This window comes from Urocampus carinirostris, chromosome 12, assembly GCF_059441175.1.
Source record: "Urocampus carinirostris isolate Australia breed hairy pipefish chromosome 12, RoL_Ucar_1.0, whole genome shotgun sequence".
Lineage (NCBI taxonomy): Eukaryota > Metazoa > Chordata > Actinopteri > Syngnathiformes > Syngnathidae > Urocampus > Urocampus carinirostris.
The window spans coordinates 10,771,960-10,786,086 of NC_142360.1; positions in this window are offsets into that span (position 1 = coordinate 10,771,960).

A 14,127-nucleotide genomic window follows, 5' to 3' on the forward strand; every position below is an offset into this window, starting at 1 on the left:
CAACACTTTAACACTCTGCATCCTGTGGTCCTTGTCCTAACCGGCTCTCAAGCCTACCAGGATTCCTCATCGCTCTCCAGCCGAGGACATAGAACCCGGGCCGTCATCTTCATCAACACAGAACTTCGCGGACCATCTCGTTGTTGCTAGGTATCGGTATTGGGGTGACGTTAAAATGGGAACTCTATTAAAATACAATAACATAATTACATAATAAACAAGCCAATGAAGTTGTGTATCCAAATGGTGCCAGTTTAAGTTCTCAACTTCTAGTTGTTTTGTTTTATTTTCTTATTATTGTTTTGTGGTCTATTCAAGTTTTTTCGGTAAATGAATCTAAGAGTGTGTGTATCTTGATTAAAGTATATTGAACTATCAAAACGGTAAAAATAATTCACCTATAGTGTGTGTAGCCACCATTCAGAATAACCAAACAATATTTTTCATCTGTTTTCTTGACATAATGATCTAAAAATGTATGTGGTACTCCAGAAAGGCGTTGAAAATAATAAATTCGGCTCTTTAATTCAATTGGTCGATAAATTGTTTGCAAGAATAATGTATTTACCATCCAAATTCACTTCAATGGTCTTTGTCAACATAGTACTTGTGCCCTGTGATCATTTTGTGTTATTTCAGCTTGTTTCATGCTAAGATTCAGCTGTCGCTAAAACTAGAAAGTCAAATCTTTGCTTGATACTTGTCACTTTACTACTCGTTTGAAATGATCCTGTGATCTCAGACTTTTTAGGCCAAAACCACAATTGTTTTTTAATGAGATGCGGTTTAAGTGTCAGTAGTAGCAGGGGTCAAATGAGACCGGGATCCTTGGTTTCCAAGGCTAGGCTTAACTAGCATTGAAAAAGGTGCGGCTCAGAGTTTTTCACTTACTGTCCTTGTTTTTTACTACTGATCATCCATTTGGTTTAGCTTTAAGAAGTTGGCTTTCAGCTAACATTGCAAAATCAGTTATTTTCCAAACGGTGATGTGACCTGAGACAACAACAGATGAAACACAGCAGACATTTTTCTACCAATTATTTTGTGTGTTTTCAAGCTGTTGTGAGCCATTTAGTCAAGTCAAGTAATTTTTATTTGTATAGCCCTTAATCACAATTAGTCTCTAAGGGCTTCACAAGTTATTACATATAAGAAGTTTAGGTTATTCGTATGCTATAGAGTAGAAGTGAGTTTTAAGCCTAGATTTAAACATTTCCACCAAGGTTGCAGGTTCGGGTCTCAGGGGGAAGAGCATTCCACAACACCGGTGCCCGGATGGAGAACGCTCTCGAACTTCTTGGCTCTTGGAAAACATTAGAATTATTTATATATATATATATATATATATATATATATATATATATATATATATATATATATATATATATATATATATATATATATATATATATATATATATATATAACATTAGTTTTAGAAAACATTTTTTTTTCTAAATAAATGAAAAAAATCACAATGTTACCACAATATTGAGGAACATGTTTTTTTTTGTTATATTTTTCAGCTTTTTATTCCAATACTTCTTTCTTTCAGAACAATAAAAATGCTCAACATGCCACCCACAAATGAGAAAATGTATGTGAGTACCTTTTTGTAAAACGGCCACTATAGGGAAGCCATTATACCTACTGACCACTTTCTATACCCCCCCTGCTATTGGTACTCACCTATACCTATCAATTACCAATACAATGGTACCTGTACTTAAGAATGTCTCTACATACGTAAGTTTCAGGTAGCAAAGTACCTGAACGGTAAAATATTGCCTCTAGTTACGAAGGTGTTTCAGGATACAAAGTCAAGAATACAGTAGAGTACGCACTGCTGTTAGCCGCTCCCGGAGTTTCCAGAACGTAAATAAACGGGCTGCGTGTATCCCAGCACGCTCTTTGTGTCACTGTCACAGTTCAGAGATCAGAGGTCGTAGATGAAGAGTACAAATTAAAGACATTTAATCAAAATTCCATGAATTGTCATAATTTGTAAAAAGGAGTATTGACATCGTTATTCATGATGTCTGCCTCGCACATTTCGAACGGATTGTCAAAAGCCGGCATAAGCAGACGTTATTGGATCAGTTTTTCAAGAAACAGAAAGCAAGAAAGGTAAATGAATATTTTTATCATATCCTTTATTCTGTGTTTTTTTTACATATGAGACTCATTTTATGTTAATTGTGCAGTAATCTTATTATAACATGCATTTGTTTCATGTTAGGATGCTTTTTATGGATTTATTTAAGAAAATATCATATTGAGCTTTTGTGGGCCTTAGAACGGATTAAGATATTTTCATTCAAAATGCGTCTTTTAGGTTACGAAGATACTCCCAGAACAATTTAATTTTGTAAGTAGAGCTACCACTGTAAGAAAAAGCCAAATTCTTTTGACAGCTAAAAAACAGCTAAAAACTTCTAAAAGTCCATAACTACAACTGCCACAATTTTTTGACTCTTATGATGAATTGGTTCTGGTTGTTTCAGGAATACTTCTCAATTTTGTATATCTAATAAATATTTTTAAAAAATAATAATAATAATAATTTTGTATTATTTAGTTCCTCCTAGTGGTAAAAAAAACTTTCATTCATTAAAAAGATACAAAGAACTTTCAATTAAACCTATATTTTGTAAATATTTGAACATCGGATTTTACATAACATGGGGCCTAGCTAGGAGGAGCTGACATTGTCGTCCACCATTTTGCTGTATCGGGATCCCCCAAAAACCAAAAACCTTGTGAAATATTGGGTAAAAAAATGAGAAGAAAATTAGTGCAGTCTAGTCACCTTGAGTCTCTGTGGTTTGTATTCTTCCTTGTGCTTTGAATAACTTGTTTTCGGTTGCACTACAAAAAACTGTGACATCTAGTGGTCAAATTTTTCACAGGGTGCCTTTAAGAAAAAGAAAAGTTGAGAAGGTCATCCTATTAACTTTTGGAATGACAATTAAGGCTGGCAATTTAAATAAACATGACAATCATATCAAGGATACCCACAATCCCCAAAAGCTTTTTGGAACCTTCCCATGTTTTGCTTTAATCATCTAAAGATGTCATTTTTAACCCCCCCATCTGTGCTTCGATGGTAACCGGTCTGGAGATGATCGGCGTTCCTCGGGTCCAGCTGGCAGGCCGAGGAACGAAAGGATCAGCACCCGGCGAGGAGCGGCTTAATAGATTTACATGAAAGGATCCGGTGTAGGTTAGCATCTGCTCCCAAAGGCCGGCTCTCAGACCCTCGTCATCCTCATTTTCATCCCTGTCCTCCCATCTCACTCGTCTACCAAAGAAGTCGCCGGCGTGCCGGCTAATTAGGGCCATGCATTTATTTATGAGGCGGCTCGTTACGGCGAGGAACAAGACAAAGAGGACACGAGGCCTCTCTCCACTAGCCGGTTACTCATAATGACCGCCGCCACCCACATTAGAAATAAACACAAACACCAGAAATCACCGACACACAAATGATGAACACACAAAACAAAGCCGTAGGAACCACGCAGGGAAAACAATCATGGAAATTGTTGTCAAACTCTTTTGAATTGTAAAATCGGTAACGATTGGAAGGAAGCATGGAATCCAAAGAATTCAAATCGATGCACTTTAAGATATATAGCGATACACACAAAACAAGGCCTCAATTTATAAACCAGTTCCATTCCTTTACTCAAGAAATTCCGCAGATTTCTTTAGAAGTCAGATTTCAAAAATTCATAGATTTAATAATGGTGTGAGATCTGGGGATCTGGGTGGCCAGATTAATCTGCCCGGACCGTCCAATGCATCTGTCTGGCAGTGTTGTGTTCAGAAACTGTCTAACCCTGAGGCTCCAGTATTTACCCTATTATTTTGGAAAACAAATTCACCTGACTCTTTCTTATTCAATTTATCCATCCATCCATTATCTGCACCGCTTATCCTCAGTAGGGTTGTGGGGGGGGCTGGAGCCTATCCCAACTGTCTTTGGGTAGTGGGCAGGGGACACTCTGAACTGGTTGCCAGACAGTCGCAGGAGACACAGAGACAGGCAACTCACCCGCTTATTGGCACTTATGGACAAATTGAACCGAACATCCATCCATCCATCCATTATCTGCACCGCTTATCCTCAGTAGGGTCGCGGGGGTGCTGGAGCCCATTCCAGCTGTCTTCGGACAGTGAGCAGGGGACACCCTGAACTTGCCAGCCAGTCGCAGGAGACACGGACACAGACAACTCACTCGCTTATTCACACCTAGGGGCAATTTGAACCGGCCAATTAACCTGAAATGAATGTTTTGGAAAGTCGGAGGAAACCAGAGTGCCGAGAGGAAACCCACGCCAGCACAGGGATAACATGCAAACTGCACAGGAAGGCTGGTAGCTGGATTTGATCAAATGACCACAGCACAGTACCGCGGACGCGCTAACCACCCAGCCGCTGTGTCGCCCCTTCAATCTGTCCATTGATCAATTTTCCAGAATGTCAAGGTACTGTACGTCTGTTGCTCTTTCAAAAAAGAAAGGTCTGTAGACCGGTTTCTTCAACAAATTAATACCCTTAAAAAATAGGTAAAATGGGACAACTTTATCTTACTACCATTCATAGTTAAGGAGATATGGGGACTTCAAATGTTCCCAACTATTTTGGAACACACTTTATACTAGTTTTATTATTATTATTGTCGAAGATATTTTCTTTATCAATGTCCAAATGAACCTATGGCTAAATGCACACAAAAAACAAGCTGCTATAGCAAAGCGCCAAGTTGCAAATGCATTAACGGCGTCTCCATCCCAAGTCAAACAATCTGACGGGATAATTCCTCGTGAAAATCCACTCTGGCAGCCTTGCCCAGCCACCACTTAACGCCAAAACTGCCTTTTATCTATTTCATTTATTCATTATTTCGCATTAGTGACTTGGAGGAAGCCACATTCATCCCCATTTAGCCGAGCCGCCGCATTTTACATGTAAGGTGATTTCCGCAACCCAAACAAAAAAGCAAATCAAGCACATAAGTGCCGACTACACGAGGTTAGGGTGGAAAAATCCTTTGGACAATCATCTAATGTTTATTTTGGATCTGATTTGGGTTTTGGCTTGTAATCCAGAACCTAACAGCCTTATATCGTGTGGCAAAACGCTGGATTTTCCCATTAAGAGATTCGCTGGCGTCCATTAAGCTGTTGCTATGCGCAAACTAACACACACGTATTTTCATATCGCTTTTCTCATAATTCTCAATTACGGTTTTGTGTTGGATTTATATGAATATAGGATCCATATTCAAACTTATCGTGTTCATTCGCGCATAACGATCAACCCTAATTTGTTATGAAAAATCGGTATCAAACTGAGCATTGTAAGTAACAAACCTCGTTGAATACGTGCAGCCATGGCAAAAATAATTTATCAACAACATAAACTATAAACACAATACAAAAGTACAATTTATAATAGGTATTTAATATCTAATTCATCATCAGATACACCAAGGAGTTTTTTACCTTGTTGTGCTTTTTTGGTTTTAGCCATATCATCCAGGGTGACTTTCTGTTTTCTCCATTCCTTAACATTTGGCACAGTGAATTATAGATAGCTTCTCGATTTCTGGGAATTTCAGCATGATTGGCAACATTGAGGTTTAAAGGGGTGTCACGTGCAGAATGTCTCCTTTTGCCATCGGTAATGGATTGAAAGGTTATAACTCTATCCATCCATCTATGCACCGCTTATCCTCATTAGAGTCGCGGGGGTGCTGGAGCCCATCTCAGCTAACAGGGAACAACCTGAACTGGTTGCTAGACAGTCGCAGGGCAAACAGAGACAAGACAACTCACTCGCTCATTTACACCTAGGGCCAATTTGGACCGGCCAATAAACCTGACATGCATGTTTTTGGAATGTGGGAGGAAACCCACACAGGCACGGGGAGAATATGCAAACACCAGTCGCTGGACTTGAACCCTGAACCACTACATCGTAAGGCTGCGTGCTAACCACCCATCCGACGTGCCACCCCGTTGTGGTAATTGTGCAAGATGGCAATCTCTAACTCTCCTTTCAGTGTGCGCAAGGTGAAGAAAGAAATGAAAAGGCACCTCCCCTCTGTGCACAAGACATCGAGAAACACCGTATTTCTTATAAAACGTCCATGTTTTTTTTTTTTATATAGTCACTATAATAGAATGTTGGTGTGTTGTGCGTGGAAAGATGTGTTGCAATCAATGTTTTTCGTACGTTTATCAATATTTTCGATTGATCATTGCGCATATACGGGAATATACTGCCACAAGACACTGCCACAAGACTTCATGTGTGACGTGTACCCAAACTTTGAGTTCTTCTTCAGATAAAAAAATGTGCGTCGTACACAAAAACATTTGAAAATGTGTTTGAACGACAATCAAACGCGATCTTAACTTTTTACCTGGCCTTCACTGTTTTTATTTTTGAAAAAAATAGTAAAGTGGGACTTGTTTATACAAGGATCTCTCAACACTAAAAAGTGCTCAAGACTGCCAGCATCACCTTGTCCAGTTTGCATGTGCAAACTCCCACAGGCAATAAAATTGAAATTGTGCCGTAACAACCTTTTGGATAGACGTTAATTAAAAGTTACAGTAACTTTGATTTTGAGTGTACAGATGCTGCCCTACTTACAAAGGTTCTGGACGATTGTAAGTTCAATTTGTTCATAAGTTGCTTAAGTGCTATATTTTGTATGTTTATGGTTTGTATAAGTATGTATGTAAGGACTGTATAAATATATTTAAGGCTTGTATAAGTAACCTGTATTGTTTTGAAACTGAAAAATAAACGTAAAATAAAATAACATGCTCTATAATGTTACAAAGCAGACTGAATGAGCATAGTGCCGAAAAACAAAGCTGTGAAGCCCTTTGAGGCTCCTTGTGATTAAGGGCTATACAAATAAACATGACTTGACTTGACTATAGAGATAAAAAAAAAAAAGTTAAGTTTAATTTACTTTTAGAGGAGTTAGGCAACTTTCTCCTCCGTGGTAAAAAGTGGATGAAAAAAAATGATTCAACAATGGATTTCTCATATCTATAGGCTTTTTTCCCGGTCCTCATTCCAAGTTCCAAATACATTGGTGTCTTCTCTCCTTGTTTTGAGTGCGTACTAAAGCTCAACCCCAACACACACAGCACATATTTAAACACAGAAAGACAAACTGTGTAGAATACTACAACAATATTATCAATCTACGATGACGTTGTTGTCAGCTACCAGTGACCGAGACAATCTGGATTAGAGCCGAAATTTGGCTCTAAAAATCCTGTATAAATTGCAACCGTTATTGCGTTCATAATTTGAAATGATCCAAAAATATACAAAGTTCGGGGAGCAGATATAAGTTGACAGGTATGGGATCTCCGTGATTTGTCTTTGCAACCCACCAACGCGTGTACATTCGTTATGGCGCTCATAACAAACTCGCATTTTGTTTTGTTAATTTAATTGATTGAATGTGTTTTTAGTGATCAGGAAGATGTGTTTTACAGTTATTTTGGTTTCACTTGGATGCTTCTGGAAAGACGCGGACCAATTAGCTTGTAATAATTTCATATCGGGAAAACTCGCCTGAGCAATTCGAGCTACGAGCACGATACTGAAAGGACTTAAGCTCGAGTTGAACCACTGTGTTGCTAATACCAAGTCCTAAAGACACACCAACTCATAAGAAGGGAAATCAGGTGAGTCATGATTCAAGTATGTAAGTAGAGTCAGTTGGCTAGCGAGTGTCGTCTTCCCACAGACGATCCGTCAGGTCATGTGCTTTGAAGCCGACTGGCGGCGTAAGCCGACACCTGGAAAGACGCCCTTAATGGCCGCCTTAATGCGCTTGATGATTGTCTGGCGGTGGTGGCGTTTTAAAAGAAAAAAGTATTGCTGGTTTGGCCCGGAGGAGGACACGGAAACTGGATCCCATCCATTATGTGTGCGTTTGACTAAAAAGGCCGCTGACAAAAAAACGGAGGCTCGTCTTACAACCTCGAAGGTGGAAACGTGCGTGCACAATGACGAGAAAAAAAAACGAAAACAGCTGCTCGGATACGTTTACAGGTCGTGGTACAGGGTTCCCGCGGATCCTTGAAAAGTCTCTAAAAAAAGCCACTTAATTGGCATTAAAATGTCTCAAATCCAATTTCCTAAAGTCCTAAAGTATGTGAACACATTAACACGATTTGTAATTGTTTGAACCAAAAAGATTCAGCAACATTTATCTATATATATCAAAACGGTGATGTTGTTACAGTCGGAACTTTGAGAGAAGACAAACGCTTTAGTTTTAGCCACAATAACATAGCAACTTCGGACATTGACTACCTAGGACCTTGGGAAAGTGTCAATTTATTGAGAAACTGTTGCCTGACAAACCTTCTTCACCGTAGCTAAAAGCTGTATGAGGTAAGATGTATGGTGTGCGAGAAGTATTTGTTTTCTTTGTTTCAATTGTAGGTTTTTGGTCAACTAGGTCTTTAAGGCATTAAAACGCCTTAAAATGTCCTGGATTCACCATAAACTCTAGGAACCCTGTGGTAGCAAGCTTAAGAGTTGCCACCCTTTCAATACATTGGGTGTTATTCGGTTAATGTTTCGATGATTATGTGAAAACACTTCGATTTTTTCGATATGGTGTCTCTCAATTTGAGTGTCTTCATCTCGCAATATGTATGAGTTGGAAATTCTCCGCGATAATCAAGCACTGGAATTACGATGTTTTTGACATTATGGCGCCCGTGTTGGGATTAATGTGTTACATTAGGAGCGCGATCCTGGAACACCATTACTTTTTTTAGAAATGAGTATTGTAAATCGTTACTCATAAAATTTTGTTACTCAACAGTCTTTACTACATGGGCCGTTACTGCGTTACTCAGTAAAGGCAGATCTGCTGATAAATCTGCGTCATTCATAGTGTAACAAACAACCCTCGATACAGTAGAAGCAATGGGTTGGCATTTTCACTGTATATCTACCTACAGAGTACAACTGAATACAGTTTTTGGGACGCTATCTAAAACACAGAGTACGTGAACGCTGAGTTTCTCCTTATGTAGATATTCTCCTTTTCATATATATATATATATATATATATATATATATATATATATATATATATATATATATATATATATATATATATATATATATATATATATATATATATATATATATATGTGCTGATGTTAGAAGACAGAGGAAAAGAAAGCTGTTATTGCTGTTGTTGCGTGTTTGTGTGCCAGAATCAGGGAAAAAAATGTTAGTGATCGTCAATTGAAGTTTTACAGGATCCCAGCAGACACTCCAAATCAAAGAAAAAGAGGAGTTGTGGTTGTATGCATTAAAGCAAAAACATTGGATCGAGGCATTCATCAAAAATGCTCATTGAGATGTTTCTTTTGGCGTATTAGTAAATACTGTATTCGTAATTGCTATTTAACTATACATTATTTTGAATGGTGACATGAGCCGATATACGTGACGTAAATAATTCGGAGGTCAGCAGAAAATCAGGCCGCCGAAAACCGCAGCATGTCTGTGAGGAAACTACTCCGTTGGGCCAAAGTAACAAACAGCTTTTGACCGTCAGTAACGATAACGGCATCGTAACCGCGGAAAATATAATTCGTTACATTACCCGTCACATCACGGCTTTAGCCATAACAGCATTTTTGTACTTCGTAATACGGTCATCGCTGGTTCTCTCCTTTTCAGATTTTTTACATAAATCGTCTTTTTTTAATGTGGAATTTGCATGTTCTCCCCGTGCTTGGGTAGGTTTCCTCCGGGCATTTCGGTTTCTTACCACATTCCAAAAACATGCATGTAAGGTTAATTGGCCGGTCCTAATTGTCTCTAGGTGTGAATGAGTGAGTGATTGTATGTCTCTGTGTGCCCTGCGACTGGCTGGCAACCAGTTTAGGGTGTCCCTTGCCCACTGCCCGAAGGTAGCTGGGATGGGCTCCAGCACCCCCGCGACCCTACGGAGGATAAGCGGTGCAGATGATGGATGGATTAAATCATCATATTGTTTATTGTGGTCAAAGACAGCAGGGAGTAAGTCCTTTTCGGAGCAGATTGTGTGTGCATGTATTGGGTGGGCGTAAGTGTTTACGTGTGCGACTCTGATAGCCTCGTTTATGCTATCAGTCAAACAGCGAGGGTGACCATGTGCAGCATAAGTCTCCGAATCAAAGCAAAGGATAGCGGCCGCTAGCTTCTGGCGGCTTGTTACACTGATAATGAATTAATCAATTAAATCCGACTCTAAGGAAAGTCAGAGGAGCGTATAGAAACAGCTGATCACCACCAGGTGCTCCATATATTATTATAGGTCTCCAAAAGAAACTCAGACTCCATTGGGAGAGAAACAATAGCGAGGCTGCAGGTACGGCCTAATGCTATGGCTAACAACCCTCACAAGCTACCCTTGTGAAGCCTATCTTTTACAACGCGTATCAATAACTATGAACGAGCTACAACTTGTGGGAAAATACTACATTTGAGATGCCTTTATTTTAACTATTGCTGAGACTCAAATTGAAGCCACCTGATGCTAGCACGTAGCTGGCCAGGCGCTTTCCACATTGCTTTCTTACTATGAAAGAATAAGCCCTCCAATTTCGTTTTACCTTTGTATGATGACAATCAAATCATTCATTGAATTTCAATTATGTGTTATTATTTGTAGATCTATAGTTGTTATTGCTAGTCGTACACACTAACTCGGTAATGACGTGATCTCAGGTAAGTTTAACCCTTTGGGCGTGTTCCAATACCCGTGAAAACCGAGAAATCTCTGCATATGAAAAAAAATTTTTTTTGGGGGGTGCACCTTATTATTCGGTTAAACTTAAAGTGCAGAAAATACGGTAGGTTGAATTCCCGGGAACATTTCCAAACATGGAACAGTGCACAAAGAAAGTAAACTTTGGTTTTGTTCGTGTCTAGCCTGTGTCAAGCGGCGGCCCACTTGGCATGAAAGTCTCGTCCCACGAGATAAGCGGCAGGCCCATTAGCGGGGGTGCTCCTCCTTCAGACCCATTAGGTTCAGCGAAGACTTCAAACGGCAATTTGTTGTGCAAATAGGACGTTCAATTTGCGGCTGGCGAGTGAGAGAACGGACGACAGAGCGAGCGAAGGGGGTTAGAAGTAGATGTCGACTCTTGCTCTAATTGAATTTTCAAAGGGACATTTTCCTCCATTTGTGTCGACCGGCCATGGTGATGAATGGCCAGGAGCACTAAGAGTGTTGATCCGTCTTTGCCGTGGTCAGCGGGACGAAACCCAGCTGTAGAAACGGCCGAGGGCAGAGGAGTGAATTATTGGAAGCAAACTCTGTTGCCTTTAGGGCCTGAGTTGTTGCATGAGCTCTGGAAATTTGGACCAAATCTAAGCTAATTTTGGGGGTTCTGATTCAGACTTGATTCAGTCGGAGAGACAATTACTATGTTTCATGCCAAAGTGACAAAACGAAAATGAAAATGTCATAGAGAAATCGATATGTGAATGTGAGGAGAATTTACAGGGTTTGTACACTTTTTTCATGGACAAATTCAAGCACTTTTTAATGACCTTCTAAACCAGTACCATTAAAAATGCTGTTTGAATCATGTATTTTGCATAGCCACAAATATATCGGACTTACATATGCGCGTTCATTTATCAAGACATGATTTTTATATTTTAAGTTAAAACGTTGAGATATTTGTTTTTGAAATCTTTCTCGTGTGTCGAGTAAAAATGACAGTTGGAGGAAGTTATTTCCATTATAATCTACCAGAGGGAAACACCACTATCATTTTTATCATAGCCCGCAGTAAATGTTCATAATTCATACGAAATCGTTGCACAACAGACACTGCCCGACCTACAAACGAGCTCCGGACAATCGTTCATAAGAGGAATTTGTTTGTAAGTTGCTTCAGTGCTATATTTTGTATGTTTAAGGTCTATATAAGTATGTTTAAGGCTTGTATAATAAACCTGTATTGTTTTGTATAAACAAAATAAACATTTCATAAAATAATATGCTCTATAAAGATAAATAAAGTGAGGTTTAACTTACTTTTGGACATGCGCTTTAAGAGGTCCTCTGTGATAAAAAGTGGCAGAAATAAAGCGTTGCGACCATTTTCTCAACCGCATCAAGCTTTCTTATTCAACTTTCGCTTCAAAAGAAAAGGCTCGCCTCTTTCTTACACTTTACACCAACTATATCGGGTTGATGCACAAGATATCAAACAATAAAAATGTCAAAGTTCTTAGCGCGCTAGCGATACAGTATGCGTTGTTATGATTACACATGAACCAGGAAGTAGAAGCCGAATTTGCTCTTCGGGGTGGATCCTGGGTGACCTCTTAAAGCATCACGCTGCGGAAAGAAGCAGTGCGGTATTGTCCTCTACTCGGAAAAAGGTGCAGACAATACAAAATCGAACTTACACTAATGTTCGGATATTTTTCGACATACTGTGTTCGGATCTACTGTTTTGTAAAAGTCAAATGGTCTTAAGTAGGGGAGCGTCAGTACTACACACTTTATAGTGCCGTGTTTAGTGTAACCTGGATTTGTCCTCTTGGGCAGGACCCATAGGGGGCAATGATGATTCATTGGACAATGCCATACAAACTAATGCCAGCTGCTGTTAATCATGAAGAAATGCAACGGCAAAGTGAAGCGACCAGAAAGCAGTCTCAGCCACCCTTTTTAAGCAGACTTATTGAGAAACATGACAATAATCCTTTCTATCCTATGGACATGGGTTTTAGCGCACAAAAATGCAGTTATTCGAGGATTCAACTCCTTGCCCTGAAGAATTCTCGTGCCGGCGTGATGAGGGGCCTATCGTGGAAGAAGAGCCGGAGCTAGCTAAGCTGCTAGCGGCGTTATAAGTCTTCGGTACCGTCCGTAATCATGGTAAATGTGAACTCACTACCAAATAAGACCAACGAGTGCTGGTGGAAAACATTGAAGCGCACAGGGAGCGCAGTTGCTGTTTTTTGCGGAAACGTGGCTCGCGTTTAGCACCCCGGACGCTAACGTGTAGCCACCCGGAGCTATCCGGCTTCAGCGCCGCTATACAGAGACATGAAAGCCTGCGGGAATCGGAGAGGAGGCGGATTCGCTAACACGAGGTGGTGTATCCCTGGACACAAAGAAAAGATTTCCATCTGCCGCAGGGATGTCGAACTTTTGGACTAGCTTGTGACGTCATCCACTCCGCTACAAGCACCCCTAGGGCATCATGTTAATCTGTTAATAAACAACAGGGTAGACTGCTGGAGTGTGAATTTCCCTACGGGGATGAATAAAGTATCTATCTATCTATCTAATTTCAAGCATTAACAAGCACTTCGCCCAAAATTCCATCAATTTTCAAAACTTGAAACATTAAAATTCAAGCACTTTTAAGGATTTCTAGCACCTGTACAACCCTGTAACAGACGAGTTAGACAGAGATACTGTGTAATGAATTTCTATACTATGTAACGCCATACAGCTTACGTCATTTTCAGCTCTACTCCGAATTGTTTAGGTCAGTGTTTCTCAACTGGTCTGACTTGAGGAACCACCATCTCACCCTAGTTATAAGCTGCAACCCAAATCAATACAAAATCCACTTTTCATAAATATTGAATGAAAATGTTTTGCAGTTTAAACCAATGAGAGAAGAATATATTCACATTTTTTATTTTTAAATCAAAATGAATAGCATAACAATTTCAGGTAATAATATTCACAAAAATGTAGTCAAAAAATGTAAATAAAGCGCTTTCGAAAATGCATGTTACGTGGATCTTTGAATATACTCAGAGAAATTTGCATTTATTCGAGATAACAGGAGCCTTACCGTAATTGTCGGCCATCTTGCTGGTACGGGTAACCCCCCCTCCCCCGACTAAAAAGAAAAATTGTGCCGTTTAGTCCCTCAGAGTCTCTGTAGATTGTATTTATTAGTTCTTGAACTTTATAACACTCGTTTTCAGTTCCACTACATAATACAGCGACATCTAGTGGTCAAAATAAATGCACTGTCCCTTTGGTTCTGTGAGCTGCATTTTCAATGAAATTAAAAGGTTTACTTTAGT